The following is a 17,032-nucleotide window of genomic DNA, read 5'->3' as shown; positions in this document are numbered from 1 at the left end:
TGTTTACAGGGACTGGGAACATCCTTGCCACTAGAGTTGACAAGAGCCAAGTCAAAGGAGCCAGCAGCTGAACTTAGGGTGCCTGGCATTGAAGGTGACTCCAGTAGTAGAATTGAACAGGTTTTTGTTTTTGTTTTTGTTTTTTGTTTTTTCGAGACAGGGTTTCTCTGTGTAGCCCTAGCTGTCCTGGAACTCACTCTGTAAACCAGGCTGGCCTTGAACTCAGAAATCTGCCTGCCTCTGTATCCCAACTGCTGGGATTAAAGGTGTGTGCCACCACTGCCGGGCTAGATTTTTTAAAATGTCTAGTTTTTTTTTTTTAAACAAAGCTTTGATTTTTACTTTCTCTCTCTCTCCTGCCCTTATTTCTTTTTCTCTCTCCTTCCTTCATTCTTTCTTTTCCCCTCCAAAACAGGGTTTCTCTGTATTCCTAGATGATGTGTTAGAATGACGGGTCGTATCAGAACATACCACACTAGGCTCAAACAGTTCCACATGTATAAGAAGTTTAATTGAGAGGGAGAGAGGGGGCAGTAGTGGAAAGAGAGGAGGGAGGGAAAGAGGGAGAGAGAGAGGGAGGGAGAGAGAGGGGGAAGAAATGTTCCATATATATATATATACATATATATATATATGTATATATATATATATGTATATATATATATATAGGTTCTGAGTAGTGGCCGCAAGTAAAGGTGGGAGGTGAGACCGATGGATTCTGGGAATATGACGGCTGTTGCCCGGGCAACAGGTCTGTCTGTGAGACCCGACCATGAGATACCACAGGCTTTGGAGGCCCTGATGTTAACACTAGATGTCCTTGAACTCTCCGTAGACCAGGCTGGCCTGAGATCCACCTGCCTCTGCTTCCCAAGTGCTGGGAGTAAGGCGTGTGCCAACACACCTTATTCCCCCTTTATCATTTTACCTTATTATTTGTTTGTTCGTTTTAAAAATTTTTGCTTTCAACTGATATCGTCATTTGGGGCTTTCCACCTTTCCAGTTTTAGACTCTGTGCTGTGAAGGGCCACAGAGCAACTTGTGTAAAGAAGCCTTGATTAGTCTTCATTTCTTTTCCTGGTTGACAGGGCTCACTCAGAGCTGCTCACAATGTTTACTGTCATTCTGCGAGGGCATCACGTGGCTTTAAAAATAAATATCAGCAACTTGCCATTAAGCAACCTCTGAGCCTCAGATAGTAGACCTGTCAAGGACAGTGTGTGTGATCCCTGAGCACAGGTGCCACTCAGAGACTCCTAGAAACTGTGTGTGTTGAATAGTTTGTTTAGAACATTCTCCAAGTCACCATTCAAGCAAATGCCACAGAAAGGACTTTGAAAACAAACAGAAGGTCCCAAAATGTAGTGCAAGGCTCAGCCATGGAATTCAAGGGAGGACTTGGGTTCTCCATTAAGGTCAGACAGACAGGCGTTCACAGTTCTATTTCTTGTGGGTAGTCTGTCCCCAAGAGTCGAGTCACTCCTTTTTTTAATTGGTGACAGTTCCCACACCAAAGAGTTATCAGGATTAATAAGATGGTCTTTGAAGTGTGCCTAGCTCTCAGTGGTAACAGGTCTTTCCTCACTAGCAAAGGCAGACACAGCAGGCTTGGGTAGTTGAGAAGAAGCAAGAAGCACAACTTCGAGGCTGTTTCGATCCCACTCAAAAGAGAAAGCATTTTGTGCTGCAGAGAGTTGTGAGGCGTGTGCAGAAGTCTCTGTCAGAGACGTGCTCATCAGGGAGTGAAGCGCTATTTCTGGAAAGTCGGTCTTAGTTTTTCTGGGAGCAACCTGGTCTACGTAGGTGAGTTCTGGGTCAACCAGAGGTACAAAGTGAGGCCTTGTCTGTTAAAAAACAAAACAAAACAAAACAAAACAAAACCACGAAAACACCAATTTCTGAAGTTGGGAAAAGTAAAAAAGAAAGAATGGATGAAAGAAAGAAAACATGCATCATTAGAACCTCATTTCAGAACCTTCATAGCAAGAGAGAATATTTAAGAGGAAATACCATACATACATTATTATCATGGCCAGATAATGTAACAAATTATAGCAAAATCATATGGGGCGTGTCAGGGAAGTGACACTGTGGGTCTTTTTATTTAATTTATTTAGTGTGTGCTTATATCCATTCCTTCTGTAGTTTGAACAGTACTTAAAAAAATGAAACCTATTTGAAGTGAAAAAGGGTTTCTTTATCAAAAAAAAGTAAAATATTTGAACAAACTCTTTAATGTCTTTGTCAAAAGAAATGCTAATGTTATTGAGTGGCACTGTGTTTAATAAAAACAAGTGGAGAGGTTGGGAGCTTTAAGAGCTTGATGCTGTGAAGAAGGGAGGCAGGCAGGAAGTGCTCACCCTAGCTGAGCTGTTGGTACTCAGTGACTGATGGAGAAGGAGGACCAGGTTTTCTTTAAGAGGGTTTACCATGCTCCAGTGGATGGCCATCTATCCAGGAACATCTGGTCAGTGCAAATTGGAACCAGTGTTTTAAAAAAACAAGGACACGAACTTGGGTAAGTAGGAAAGTAGGGTGGTTCTGTGAGGGTATGGGAGGCTGGCTGATGGGATCTGGGTGTATTGTATGATGGTCTCAAGGAACCAACTGAGAAAAGGGTTTGATGCAGTGTGAAGTTAGCCCTCACTCGCACTATGATAGGTAGGATATAAGTGGGGAGTTAGAAATATCTTTCATGAAAATGCAAAACATCTGCTTGTTGCCTTGTGTCGTTTTATAGGTCTCGGCCACTCTGAAGTATGATGTGAAATGGCTTTCCATTTAGGACCCCTTTGAATTCTCTGCTCTCCCAAACATCCAGCTGCAATGTGTTGAGATAAGGAATGCCTGTGCTTTTTACAAGGCTTCTCCTTTGTAACCCTGCGAGCACCAGGCTGCTGGCAGTCATGACTAGCGGGCCCTGTGAGTGGAACTGCACTCACACATTGCTTTACTTGCTGTGCAAATTTTACAGGAGAAAAGGGAAAATTCTGTTGCTTTGCTTAAATGAAAGCCTGACCCAATCAGTACAAAATATAAATGCTGTTTAAGTGGATGAGCAAGTTCCTCCATATCTCCAGCTCTGTGTGATGCTTGGTTTGGGCGTGGACATGGCATGGTTGTGTGGTTTATACTTGGTCAGTGTTTCTCACACTATAGCCTTAAAACCCCCACTGCCAGGAGCTGAGGCTGCAGGCTCCACAGGGCTTCTCAGTCAGCTATCTGGGAGCAGACCCCACAAGTGTTTTAGAGAAGTGCTTCTCACAGCCTGCAGTGCAAGCACTTTCCGAACAACAGACACCCTGTGTGGTACATCAGCAAAAGATGCAGATTAACTTGCTTTCTAATTGGATTTTTTTTTTTAATCTAGAGAGTTCAAATTCATGCAGAAAAATTGCGAGCAAAGCCGACTTATTTTGAGACCAGGATTTTACTACTGTATGAAAGAGACTTGAAAGTTCAAGGCATTTTGTATATGGTGTCCTCAATTTGAGCAATAAAATTGATTTTTTTAAAGTACAGGTTAAAAATTTAGTGGAAGGGCACAGAATAGTTTAAAAAATGTTACTGTTGTTTTTCTGAATTCTGCAATTCATCAAGTAGCAATTTAAAATACATTTTTTACTGTCTGTACGAAAAAGCTTGTATTTAAGATATCATTTATTCTTGAGATGCTTGTGAGCTTATAAAACAGCAAATGTGGAGGGGATTATTAACGTTGGAGGAGATGGGTGAAGAGAGAGACCCAGTGTTTTAGCAAAGTTCAGCAAGCATCCCTTTGTTATAACTTTTGTGGTGAAATCAAAGTTAAAGAGGAAAATTGGAGTCTGGTCTTTTTTTTTTTTTTCAGCTTTTTATTGATTCTTTGGGAGTTTCACATCATATTTTATGCAAAGATATTATTGGAATTTTTTTGTTGTTGCCTGGCTAAGATGTTATAGTTATAACAACAAAAATGGGCTGGTAAGATGGGTCAGCAGGTAAGAACACCGTCTGCTCTTCAGAAGGTCATGAGTTCAAATCCCAGCTCACAACCACCCATAATGAAATCTGATGCCCTCTTCTGGTACATCTGAAGACAGCTACAGTGTACTCATTTATAATAAAAAATAAATCCTTAAAAAAAAAGAAAGAACAAAAACACTGGGCAGGGGTGGCTCATGCCTTTAATCCTAGCACTCAGAGGAGGATCTCTGAGTTCAGGGCCAGCTTTGAACAGCCAAGACTACACAGAGAAACCCTGTCTCAAAAAACCAAAAACCAAACAAAAGAAACAACAAGAAATTTGACGATGTGGATATGAGAGAATCCATCACTTTAACTTTGACTCAAAAACAAACAAACAAAAGATTTCACATGTGCTAAATTGAAACCTTTTTCGCCCTTAAAGCCAGGATCTCATTATGTAGCTTAGGCTGGCTTTGAACATGGTGTCTTTCTGCCTCTTGTCCCAAATGCTGGGATTATAGGCATGAGCCATTATGCCCAACTTGAATGAGAGGTAGTGTTGGTTGATTGGTGTGAGCATGGAACCAGGAGCCTGTGTATGTGAGAGAAGCATTTCACTGTTAAACTCCACCCCAGCCCTGTAACTTCATAGTGTCAGGTGTGTAGATTTCACTAACAGGAAGTGAACAATGAAATTTGCAACCTTGATTTGTGAATAGTTTGATATGTATCTAAATCTCTATATTAGTGTGGGCAAAATATATGGTCTACTTGAAATAAATTGTCTTTATGTAACTCATCATGCAGATAGATATCAGTAAAAAGGTAAAAACATATCGATAAAAATATCTAATTTTGGTAATTTAATAACTGATCTCTGCCCCACCCCCACTGATATTCTCTAAGCCAGGGCCATCGTTGACCCACTTCTCATCCCTGTTTCACTTGTCTTTGCCCCTCCCCGATCACTTCTTCCTCCATTTAATTCTCTCTAGTGGCCCTGGATGGAGTGGAGCAGTCGGAGCCCCCCTCTGTGTCTTGGCAGATGATATTTCTGCTTCTCGGCTTCTTAGCTGGAAAGGCCCACTCTGGGGTGACATCCTTATCTTTCTGACAGTTAGTTGCCTTCCAGCCCTGAGATCTGAGTTCCCATGACCCCGGCACTCTATTTATTTTCTTAGCTAGGAATTTCCAGAGCCCTAGCTGGGATGGCCTTTGCCTTCCTGGCAGCTGGCTTCGTTCGGAATTTAATGAGCTTGCTGAGTTGAGTGGCTAAAGAAGGGTTTCCCTCGCTGGAAGGACTCTGACACTTTTTCCTGTAAAGTAAGTAATTGCCAGGGGCCGGGTGGCTCCAGAATAGAGCCTTCCCAGTCCCTGCCCTATGGTCAGGGTCTAGGGCACAATCCCCAGCTTTCTTACCCTGTTCTTCTTTAGTTTTGGGGTAGCCATCAGTGAAGAAGGAATATATTTGAAATCCTTGGTATTTGTTTAGTTCCATGTCCACAGGGGACAGTTAAGCAAGCCTGTTGGTGAACTTGCGTTGGCGTGAGGGATTTCCAATTCCCATCATGTCTGATTCTCTGCATTTAAGTTTGCTGGTTAGGTCATACAGCTGTGACTTTTAGCAGGTGGGAGCTTCCTGTGCTTCATTACTACTCTTTGAACCACTATTTGATTGAGGGCTTTAGGCACTTTTTTTAGATCCATGCCACCCCTATCCCCCCATTATAATCTTCACATATTTATAGGAGAACTTGGTTTTGCACTGTTTTGAGGAAACACAATTATAGGCTTCTGAAACTGGGTTCCTTTGGCCATACGAAACCTTCCTCAAAAGAGACGGTGGTGTCTAGGTGTTTCTCCCAGCCCCCATTGAAATCACTGATTAACCTTTGTCACAGATGACCAAGGTCTTTGCTGTCTACAAACTGTACAAGTGCGGGTCCTGGGTAGAGTCACCACAAGGTCGGAGTTAAATATTCCCTGCCTGTGGCAAGAAAACCTTTATTCCTGGCAGTGGCTTTTCCTTCTCCATGCTGGACCCAGAAGGTTGCAGTTACAGTTAAACAGTGACTAAAGAAGCATTTCATTAACCAGAATTTCTACTCATCTCCAGCTCTCTTCTGCTGTTGTTGGGGCTAGAGGGAGACAAGAAGAAAATAAACCAATTATGTCAACATGCGCTCAGTCTATCGATGGGCAGAGGCCCCTGAGTCCTTGTAACAGGAGTCTTGGTGCTATTTTACTCCTTTGGCATGTTGGGACCCAGAGGTGTACAGTGTTAGCAGAGCCAGTGTGAAGCACTTAGAACTCTTCTGTGCTGGTTAGAGTCCATGTCTAGAAGGTAATTGTTCTCTTAATGCCGAGCTCACATTCCCTCTGTTGTCTTCTGCATCTAACCACAGAAGGTAGAGTTCTCATCTAGTACCTTTTGAGTGTATGCTCTCTCTGTCTGTCTGTCTGTCCGTTCTGTCTCTCACTAGAGGCTAACATCTGGTGTCTTTATTCTTTCTCCACTTCTTTTATGATCTATTTTTTATTATTTTTAAGTTATATACAGATGTGTTTGACCTATATACAGGTGCCTTGGAGACCAGAGGTTGTCAAATGCCATGGAACTGGAGTTAAGAGTGGGTTGTGAGGTTGTGAGCTGCCTGTGGTGTTTGGAACTGAACTCAGATCCTGTGGAAGAACAGCGAGTGCTCTTAGTCACTGAGTCTTTTTCTACGGCCATCTCCACCTTACTTTTGAGAGAGGATCTCTCACCTACCTTATTATTTTTTTTTTTTGAGAAAGTATCATTCATTATTTGGATGCATTTGAAGGCTTGCCTCGGGAGACTTGTGTCTGCCTCTGTAGCCCTGGGGTTATAGGCATGCACTGGCACACCTGGTTTTTATGTGAGTTCTGGAGATCTGAAGTTTGTACACTGATGGGGTGCATGTAAGTCCAGGCTGGCCTTGTACCCGGTGTGTAGGTAGGAATGACCTTGTACTTCTGACGTTCCTATTTCTATCCCCCCAAATCTTGGGCTTACAGATGTGTGCCACCACACCCAGCTCTGTCCAGTTTCTCATGTTTAGATCAAGTATGAGTTGGATCAAAGACTGGATCATTTGGGGTTAACCATTCTCGTTAACATTTATTAGCTTTGGAACGATCCTGTAAACATTTAACTGTCAGATTTTGTTGTGTTTTGATGATGGGTTTGTTCTGTTTGCAGTTTTTCTACTTAGTCTCTTTGAGGTGTACAGGATTGTCAACACCTTTTTGTTCCTGGTAATTTTCTTGTCAGCCATCAAGCAGTTGGGCCCAGGGTGGGGGGGTGGGGTGCGGGGGGGGGGAGCCTCCCTATAGGCAGAGGATGCAGAATGATATTTAGGGAGTGTGCTTAGATGATCAAATTCCCTCTGAATGGCAAGTTTTGCTACCCATAAGCAAAAAAGACAAATGTAGAAATTGTCACTTGTGGTTGCTGTAATCAAGGTTTCTGTGCGGCGTTTCAAAGCTGGATGGCAGGAAGCTTTCCTCCTGGGAGGATGCTTGTGCCTTGGGACTTTTCCTGCCCCGTTGAGCCCCACTGCTGTGGTGCATTCTGTCTGCTTCTCAGCGACAGTGAATCTGGGATCAGGAAGCTTCTGTGGTACTCATCTTGAGTTTAGTGGCCTGAAAGAATGCCACTGCATAGTGACCCAGGCGGGCCATTTTGTGATGATGTCTGTATTTTTCCATGGTCTTCATTACTGATCCTTCCCTGAGTTCTGCTGTGTGAGCGGGATTAGATGCCTCTGTGGGAACTCTGGCTCAGGTGCCATGAGCCTTTTTTTCTTTTTTAAAAGAGATTTTATTTATTTAATGTTTATGAGTGCATGTACACCTCCATGCCAGAAGAGGGCATCAGATCACAGGTGGTTGTAAGCTACCACATGGTTGCTGGGAATTGAATTCAGGACCTCTGGAAGAGCAGACAGTGCTCTTAATGACTGAGCCATCTCTCCAGCCCCTGAGAACAGCTTCTTATGACCAGAAGGAGTAGAAGACAAGTTTATCTCCAAATTAGGCAATGATTGCCCGTACCATATGTAAGCTACTTCGCTTGTTACAGAAGTTGAAATTCACAGTGAATTGTATTAGGAAAAGGCAGGGCATGCCATCTCATAAGGGACAGAGAGGAGAGCCGGTTGTGAGGTGTGTGTGTGTGTGCGCGTGTGTGCGTGTGCGCGTGTGCATGCGTGTGTGTGTGTGTGCGTGTGCGTGTGCGTGTGTGCATGCGTGCGTGTGCATGTGTGTGCGTATGCGCGTGTGCATGCGTGTGTGTATATGTGTGTGTGTGTGTGTGTGCGCGCGTGTGTGTGTGTTGGGGAAGAGAATGCCAGGGATGGAAACTTCTGAGCTGTATCGAGACTATTAGTCTTTTCTTTCTTCCCACCCAGAATATCTCCTCTCAGGGCTACAGAGATGGGTCAATGGTTAAGAGCACTGACTGCTCTTCCAGAGGTCGTGAGTTCAATTCCCAGCAACCACATGATGGCTCACAACCATCTGTAATAGGATCTGATGCCCTCTTCTGGTGTGTCTGAAGACAGCTACAGTGTACTCATATACATAAAATAAATAAATAAATCTTAAAAAATATAAGAGTAAGAATATCTCTCTCAGGGTAGGCCCTATATCTAATTTTGGTTGACAAGAGAGACCAACCTCTCAATGCCACAGATAAAGTGCCCTGAAGTAATCCATCTGTGTGTGCTTGGCACAGTCTGTGTAGGGAGGAATGTCTTGCTTTAGGCAGACACTGTATTACAACTTTAAATTTATTTATTTATTTAACTGATATTTTTACATGTTTATGTGTGAATGTATATGTACCATATATATGCTTGGTGCCCACAGAAGTTAGAAGAGGGCTTTGGTCCCGTAGAACTGGAGTCAGGGGTGGTTGTGAGCCACCATGCTGGTGTTGGGGATTGAACCCAGGTCCTTTGCAAGTGCTCTTAGTTGCTAAGCCTACTTTCCAGGCCCGTCATTTTTACTCTTCATCGTGTCTTGCAATCATTACTGAGGCTCAGGTTTTCCATTGTAAGGAGGTGTTTGAGGATTAGAAATGACGTATGTAAAGTGGCTGGTTCCCAGCCAGCTTCGGGGAAATGCAGACGGTCCATCTGTTTGTTTAGTAGTGTGAGCGCAGGAGCTTCTCATGAATGTACCATGTGTCCAGAGTGATGGCTTGCTTTCTTGAGACATGCCCTTCCGAGGGGACAGTCACCCAGGGCTTTGCATGGGAAGGTCAAGCTGGGGACTTGTTTCTTGGTGCTTGATAACTACTTCAGTTGGTAAAGCCTCGTTTTGGGTGCAGATAGTAATAGTAGCATCCACCCCAGGAGGAGGGCTTGTAACCAGCTGTCTGTCCAAATAATAAGCAGAGGATTAGAAAGGCCAGCCTGCTGCCTTCTCTGTTAGAATGCTTCTCCTGTTACCCTACCGTTAACATGTAAATGCATATTTTAAAATTTAACCTGGAGAAGAACAACTTATTAAATTAGGTGTTATCAGTGTCTTCTTCTAAGTCAATAAAATAAAGCAGACAAATTAAGGGGTTTTCTACCTTAAACATCCCTGGCTAGATTTGGTTCAAATCTATTTCTTCTGGCTCGGGTCAGTCTCCAGCAGCTGGCAAGCACCACGTGAATCTGGAATAAGAGTGGACCCGGGTACCAAAGAGCCCGTCACTTGACCCGAAACCGAGATGTTGTTTTGGTTGTATATTAATTTCACGTGTTACAGTGTTAATGCTGTTACATGCCATGCTATTTCAGGTAATCAGCTCTGATGGACAGCATAGGTTTAAGACACGCACTCTGGGTAAGGGTTGCTGCCAGCCTGGCGCTGTAGTTAGTGATTGTTTAGAGGAACTTGCATTACATTATCAGATGCTTAGAAGCAGCTTTCATATCTGATTGTTAAAAAAAGCAAGCAAACAAAACCCATCCTAGCATTAATAAAAATTAAGAAGGATTTAGAGAAGAGTAGTTAATGTAATCCTGTGTGCACAGCCAGAATAGGGGCAGTCTTACAGTTCCCACAGTTAGGTACTAATGATCCTTGGCTTCATACTGAGGGTTTGGGATTATTGATCTGGGGCCTGTGTGTACACGTTCCACTTCAGCTGTTAAGCAAATACCATTGAGAAGAGAGGTGTTCTCGGAAAAGATAATGTTTTCAGTGTTTTGTGTTAACTTTGGGGTAGGTCAGTATACTTTCAGTGGCATTTGAAAATTTAAGGAAAACAAGCAAATTTTGAACAGGTCAGTATTATGAATTGAGGCATTTAGGCTATATATTTGCAGATGGCACAAAATCGTTTTAGTGAATGGAGCCAGTGTTCTCTCATTCCTTAGCATGGCATGGCCTGCACTGTAAAGGTCTGTGTTACATAGGATGTGGTGAGCCAGTGGCCTCAGGGAATTCATAGCATGTGAGGAAGGTGGAGCAGGAACTGTGTGGACTGTCTGTTAGAGCTGGCAGCCCTGCCGTGTAGGAGGCCCAGCCTTCCGCCATTCCTGGATGCCAGCAGGCCCCTTTTCAAAGGCTTTCTTAGGCCTGTTGTTCAGCCCCACACAGCACTCACTGTTTAGTCTCACTTACCTGTGTGTGGCCCGTGGCCCAGCCTGGCCTCTGCGGGGAATTGAAGATGCATCCGTTGGTGATTTCTCAGTGGGTTCACGTTGTGTAGTGACCCCTTCAGAAAGAGTGTGGCATCTCTGTCATGGGCCTGCCCTTATTTAAGACTGTGTAAATCTTTGTAGTGATGCTTTATTTCTATCTAATGAGTTTGGGAGACTGCCCTGTTTTGAATTCTCTAGATTGTCTTAAGGGGAGAGCTCCAAATTCACTGGATGCCACAGGCAGACAGTTTTGTTTGGGTTCTGTAGACAGGACCATATTTGGGAAACACAAATGGACCAGTTTTCACTTTTAGGGCTTGTCTTTGTTAACAATGCCTGTTTAAGAACCTTTGTATGCCCAGAGTTGCACATACAAAGAGATTGTGAAGTAGCTAACGGGTCTGGAATGCTAAGGCAGAAGAGCAGGGAATTGGCAGGGGGGAAGGTGAGTGTCTTGGGGGGGTGGGTATGTGTGTTGTTACCTGGCAGTCCCTGTAACCCTCTTAAAATGAGATATTGGGTGCAGTTGCTTCTTTAGGAAATCTGGCAGAACCTTTGAGTCACTCCGTGTCCCCCGAGTCCTCATAAGGAATTGCAGTGGAGTAGCCTGGCCTCACAAGCCAAAGCAGTGGATATGATTAATGTTAGAATTCTGCACTCCAGGTTACCAGTTACTCTAGTAGATAAATGCATCGTGTGGAGTTCTCATAGACAAGATTATTAGTGATAGATTTTTAGTTTGTCCACTAGAATTTTCTCTTGAGAGTTCTAAAGATTACAGATATCAAGTATGACTAAGAAAAATTATTTTTCATGAAAAAAAGTCTTACAGGTTAAACATCACTTTTTTAAAAAAGATTTATTTATTTTATGTACATGAGTATACTGTAGCTATCTTCAGACACACCAGAAGAGTGCATCAGATCCCATTACACATGGTTGTAAGCCACCACGTAGCTGCTGGGAATTGAACTCAGGACCTCTAGAAGAGCAGTTGGTGCTCTTAACCACTGAGCCATCTCTCCAGCCCCACATCCCTGATCATTTATTTATTTATTTATTTATTTATTTATTTATTTATTTATTTTCGAGACAGGGTTTCTCTGGATAGCCCTGGCTGTCCTGGAACTCACTTTGTAGACCAGGCTGGCCTCAAACTCAGAAATCTACCTGACTCTGCCATCCAAGTACTGGGATTAAAGGTGTGCACCACCACTGCCCGGCCACATCCCTGATCTTAAAGCCTCAAATCTGAAATTCTCTAAAACGCAAAACTCTTTGACTGCCAGAGTGACACCACAAGTAGAAAGGCCTGAACTTGGTCTCATGTAATGGGTTGAAGGCAAAAGTACTGTAGAATTGGTTTTTGGCCTATAGGCATTAGGTGTGCTGAAATTTCATGTAGATCTTCCACCCCCTCATTCATTTCATTTTTATGCAAATACTAGAAATCCCAAAGTGTGAAATTTGAAGTAGTCTAGTTTCACACATTTCCAGCAATTTTGCTGTTTTTTGGTTTTGTTTTGTTTGGCTTTGTCAACTTGACACAAGAGTCACCTGAGCAGAGGGGATCTCAAGTAAGGAATTGCCCCCATCAGATTGGCCTGTGAGGAAGTCTAGGGGGGCATTTTCTTGATTTCTTATTGATGTAGGAGGGCATAGCCCACTGTGTGTGGTGCCATTTCTAGGTGGGTAGGTCTTGAAGGCTTGGACGTGGCCCATCTTGTCACATATGCTACACATAGAGGTAGGGTGTATGGAGCATGTCGGGGAGGTAGGACTGTGCTCTTCAGTCTGCACTCTTCTGGGTCCCATGGCATGTTAAAATCACTGATTTTTTTACAACTGTGACATTTGGGGTAACTTAGAAATGATGCAATTGATCAATCGAAATCTTTTATATTCATTCTTTGGTTCTTCCCATTCACACTTTGTCCAGATTGTCAACAGAAGAGATGTCTGACTGTATCATTGTCTGTAGGGTTCTTGGTCTCTTGTCAGATTGGCCACAGGGCTCAGCTGCTTGAGGAGGCCACGAGGGGAGTTTGATTGCGTTTATCCCATGTCTCCCTAGGCAGGTGTTGGGCTGTAGGGAAGCACCGAGGCACCGCCCGGGGTGGGAAAGACCGTGGGACAGCCAGAGTGGTTCAGGGTCCCTAGACCTGTGACAAGGCTGGGACTGTGGGGTTCTCAGACCCTTGGATACCCAGGCACCTCTGGCAGTCATGGAAGAGCTGAGAAGAGGGTAGGGGCTGAGGGCTGCATGTAGCCTGAGGCCGGGGGTGGGGGTGGGGGAAGGGGAGCTCCGGCTGGTCCCACTGGGAGAGTCCTTGGCTTGATGGTGTCAGTCTTGGTGGTGGTTGTGGCTGGGGGTACTACAGGAGATTAGACAGCCTTCTATGGGAGATTAGACAGTTGTAGGGTAGGTAAGGGCCTTCTCCATGCTCCTCATGGGGGGGGGGGGTCCCAATGAATGAAAAGAGACTGTGGTTCCAAATCATTTACTGCCATGGTAGAAAGTGGATGCATAAAACCATACCCCACTTCTCAATGTGTGCTTGAGATTAAACACCTTATTCTGGGAGGGATGTCTGGGAAGGGAAGCTTATTGGCCACGCCCTCCATGCCTCTAAGTACTTCATTAGCATGGAGACCTCTGTCTTGAGCCTACATGACACATCTGTGGTCACATCTCTTTTATGTGAGAATTATGGCACGAGTTCCAAGTCAGGAGTCTGGCAGGGAGCTGGGAGTCACTTAAGCCTCAGGTATGTGCCCACCGAGTCCCTGGGTCTTGACATGATCTACCTTACCAAACTTCCTGGCATGGATTTGTGTCCCACACACATCTTCCAGGCACCCCTCTTGTCCTACATCTTGTGATGGTCTTAGAGGCAACAGTAGAGTCAGGCACTGTCCTCATGCATAGTATTTGCTAAAGGGACACCTTTAGATCAGTGGACTTTGCTGACAAATGGTTTTCCTTTCTGTGCTGCCTGACTAACTTTTGGGGCAAGAGGGGACCTTGTCAGAATCAGATTCGGGAGCTCTTTTTTTTGCTCAAGTCAGCACATGGCAGTTGTGGGGTAGGAGGGATCTGAGGCTTCTTAGAGTGAGGTCATGGTCTAGAACTTTGAGGGTAGATCCGAGTGGTGGGTATGAGGATACACGGGCAAGGAAAAGGAAGAACTGGGAAGAACTGGGTTACCAGGTCTGGGGGTGGAGGGGGGTACAGAGGAAAGGGAGAGGGTGGTGTCCTTAGCCACAGTCACAAGGGACACATTTTTCCCTCACCAGTGCTATTGGATGCTTGGTTCGTCCCAGGCTTCCTACTTGATGTTAGGGAACAGAGATGAATACTGGCCACCCTGTCAGCCGGATAAGCTCTGTCTGGTGGGATTCGTGTAAGGCAGCTTAGACAAGGGAGGCAGGAAAGGATGAGGAGTGGAGGAGACCCAGACAGGCCTTGAATCTCCTTGTCTGGACTTTGTAGTGAGGGGTGGGTACCATTGGAAAGTTCGGATTCAGATTGTTAGGTAATTGTAGAGGGCTGGCATTCCAAACACTGAAGGCGGAGGCTGTCCTGAGGGAGGAGATGAGCAGTAGGAGGCAAGTGTGTAGAAGGACCGGAGAGAGATGGCGCTGTGGTTAAGAACATTCTAGAAGGCCTAAGTTAGGTTCCTTGGTTGGGTTGCTCACAACTGCCTATAACTCCAGGTCCGGGGAATCCAACACCCTCTTCTCTATAAGTAAATAAAAAATATAAAACAAATCTTTAAAACAAAGAAGTTGGTCGAAGGGAGACTTAAAAGAAAATAAAGCTACAACTCAGTGTTTGTCAGTATTTGTGCCTAAGCAGCGAAGACGTGGATCAAACTCCATGCTTGTGAACTCTGTATTTTGTAGCCACACGCCTCATTTATCAGAGGAAAGCTCAGGAAGGAGAAGCTAATGAAACTGCTAAAAGCACAGTTGCCTTGGTTGAAATGACAGGTGGGGAGTGGGTGGGTGAGAGCCTGCCCAGTGGCCTGGGGGCTCATGAAAGCCTCCTTCCAACACAGTTGGAAAACTATGGAAATGGGCCAGAGGCCTGCAATCATCCTGTTCTGACACTCCCGATGAACCCTGGAGGAAGTGAGTATAGAGCGGGAGAAGGGGCCAGCTCGTGAGTCTGTGGCAAAGAGCTTCTGGCCGATCCACAGAAGACCCGTCCTTCCAGGAGGGTCCTTATTGCCCACTCGAAGTCACTCGTTTTTGTCACTCAGGAGTGAGCATGTGCTGGTGGGAAGGAAGGAGTCAACTGTCTTCACTCTGGTCCGTAGACCTGAGCGGCTGGCTCTGTCTAGCACAGAAACTGTAGAGCTTGGGAGTGTGTTCACGGGAGACCTTTCTAAAAGCCATTTCAGATAATTGGTTAGAACGGAAATGGAGTTGGACGGACTCCAGGAGGAAATGGGAAGACGTAGGGGGTGGCCTTTTGGACATGTTTCCCTAGGACTCCCTCTCCCAGAAACCACCAGCCTGTTGTGTTCCAAGCCCCCAGCTGATTCTTGGGATTCCAGATCGAAGCTAATGTTGGGGCTAACTCTATCCTGGTTTCTTCCCCTTGAAAGGAAGTTTCTGCAGCTCAGAGTTGCCCTCTCCACTTTCTGAAGAGCCTTCTGCCCTCCATCCAGCAATGCAGAGAGCGAACTCGAAGAGAAATGGCATTAGTAGCAGTTGAGAAGGGACTGTTGAGTAATTGAAGAGACGTGCCTCTCTGGCAGGGGATAAACAAGTCCAGAGAAATGAGGCTGGGCATCATTCTGGGGCTCTGCAAACTGTCTGCCCTTCTCAAGGCATCGGAAATGGCCGCCTGTGTGTAAAGCTGATCTCAGATTGGATCTCAGAGACTGAGCCTAGCTGATAACTTTGTTCTGAGGGGAGCCGGCTCCCCTTTAAGCAGCAGAGTAGAAGTGTCTTGTCTATTTAAAGGTAAGACTACAGGCAGGTCTTCCTGGCTGAGTGGGCCCAGGCGCAGAGCTCAGGACTGCAGTCTTGTCTTACGTTGGGGATAGAGAGGAGTCATGAACAGAACACCGTGGTACTGAAGAGAGTGTGCTGCGTGAGAGACTAACTCCTCCTTCTCTGAGCCTCCTTCTCTGGTCAGATTTCCTTTCTACAGATTTGGTTTCTCCGGTTGTGTATCTCCGAACTGTCCACATAAGGGCCTTATCTTCTTAGTGAGTAGCTCATGTCTAGTTTTTTTGATCCTGTTGCAGCTGGAAGCATGAGTGTGACTTTTGCTTTTTAGCAGATTATTCATTCTTTGTCATCAAGGCTTGTCTTAGAATTACAGAGGCTCCGGCGGAACTGTTGATGATCAGAATCATCGTTCTGAACTGCAGCTAGTGCACGTCTTGTTCTTGGGTGGAATGTCTGTGTTGATGCTGTGCTGGGTTGCCCAAGTATGGTAGGGCCAGCAGCTGTAGTGTGGGATGGTGGCTTGTCTCTCTCTGGCCCACCCAAGCTGGGACATGCTAGTTCCTGCAACCACGGGAAATAGATGACCACTCGTAGTTGATTGGTTTTGCCACTAGGTGGAGTCATTTTTCTCTTTTGGGCTTTTATCCAAAGGCCCCTGGCCTGGGAAAGGGCTTATGGGAGATTTTGAAGCTACGCTAGTATTTGTTCAAGCAAATCGTGTTTTAGAGCATGGCTTAAAAGTATAAAGTATCAGAGGGTTTGTGTGTATGTCTGTGTTTGTGTCTTTGTGTATATGCACGAGGCCAGAGGTCAACCCGAGGTACCTATTTTAATCACTTCTCTACCCTAGTTTTGAGACAGGGTTTCTCACTGACCCTGGTAACAGTTGGCTAGTCTAGTTGGCCAGCAGGCCTCAGGGATCCTCCTGTCCCTACCTCCCCAGCACTGGCCTTACAGACACCTGGCACTTTATGTTGGGCTGGGGAGCCTCACTTTAGTCCCCGTGTTAGAGGGCAAGTGCTTTACTGGCTGGACCATCTATCTCCCCAGTGAGGTTTGTTATGTAAAATAAGCATTTGAGTTCCTACATCTGATGGTACTATTTGTTTAAAGAAACCCTAACCACAGAGAGCCTAGTGCATAGTTGGCTTTCTCCATTCTGTACAGTCAAGGAATGGTGCCACCTACAGTGGGCAGGCCTTCTTACCCCAATCAACATAATTAACATAATACCTCACAGGTATGCCCAGAGGCGAGATTCTCAGTTCTGTCAAGCTGATAATTCACAATAAATCCCACACTTGTGACATTTTTATGCATATAATGTCCTTTGATTTCATTTACTGCTATTTCTAGTGTCTTTCTTGACCCTTATCTCTGGTTCCCTAACTCTTTTCCAATTGTGCTTTTACATTTTTTCTTCAAAGAACAAAACAACAACAAAACTGAACTA

General features: G+C 44.9%; 1 protein-coding gene across 26 annotated transcripts in view; it reads left to right on the top strand.

Annotated features, from left to right (window-relative positions):
- The window catches only part of Sorbs1 (sorbin and SH3 domain containing 1), a 234,923-nt gene that overhangs the window by 98,067 nt on the left and 119,824 nt on the right, over positions 1-17,032 (top strand). Inside the window, exon 1 of one of the 26 annotated variants that reach the window (XM_031390242.1) lies at positions 15,107-15,588. The exons of the other annotated variants lie outside the window; for them this stretch is intronic. The gene's annotated coding sequence lies outside the window, so the exon portion shown is untranslated. Of the gene's footprint in view, positions 1-15,106; positions 15,589-17,032 lie in introns of those variants that run through there. 26 annotated transcript variants of the gene reach the window in all.

The sequence above is a fragment of the Mastomys coucha genome, unplaced genomic scaffold (genome assembly GCF_008632895.1).
Source record: "Mastomys coucha isolate ucsf_1 unplaced genomic scaffold, UCSF_Mcou_1 pScaffold21, whole genome shotgun sequence".
NCBI classification, from domain to species: domain Eukaryota; kingdom Metazoa; phylum Chordata; class Mammalia; order Rodentia; family Muridae; genus Mastomys; species Mastomys coucha.
The sequence above is the reverse complement of the archived record's forward strand: the minus strand, read 5'-3'. Positions and strand labels throughout refer to the sequence as shown.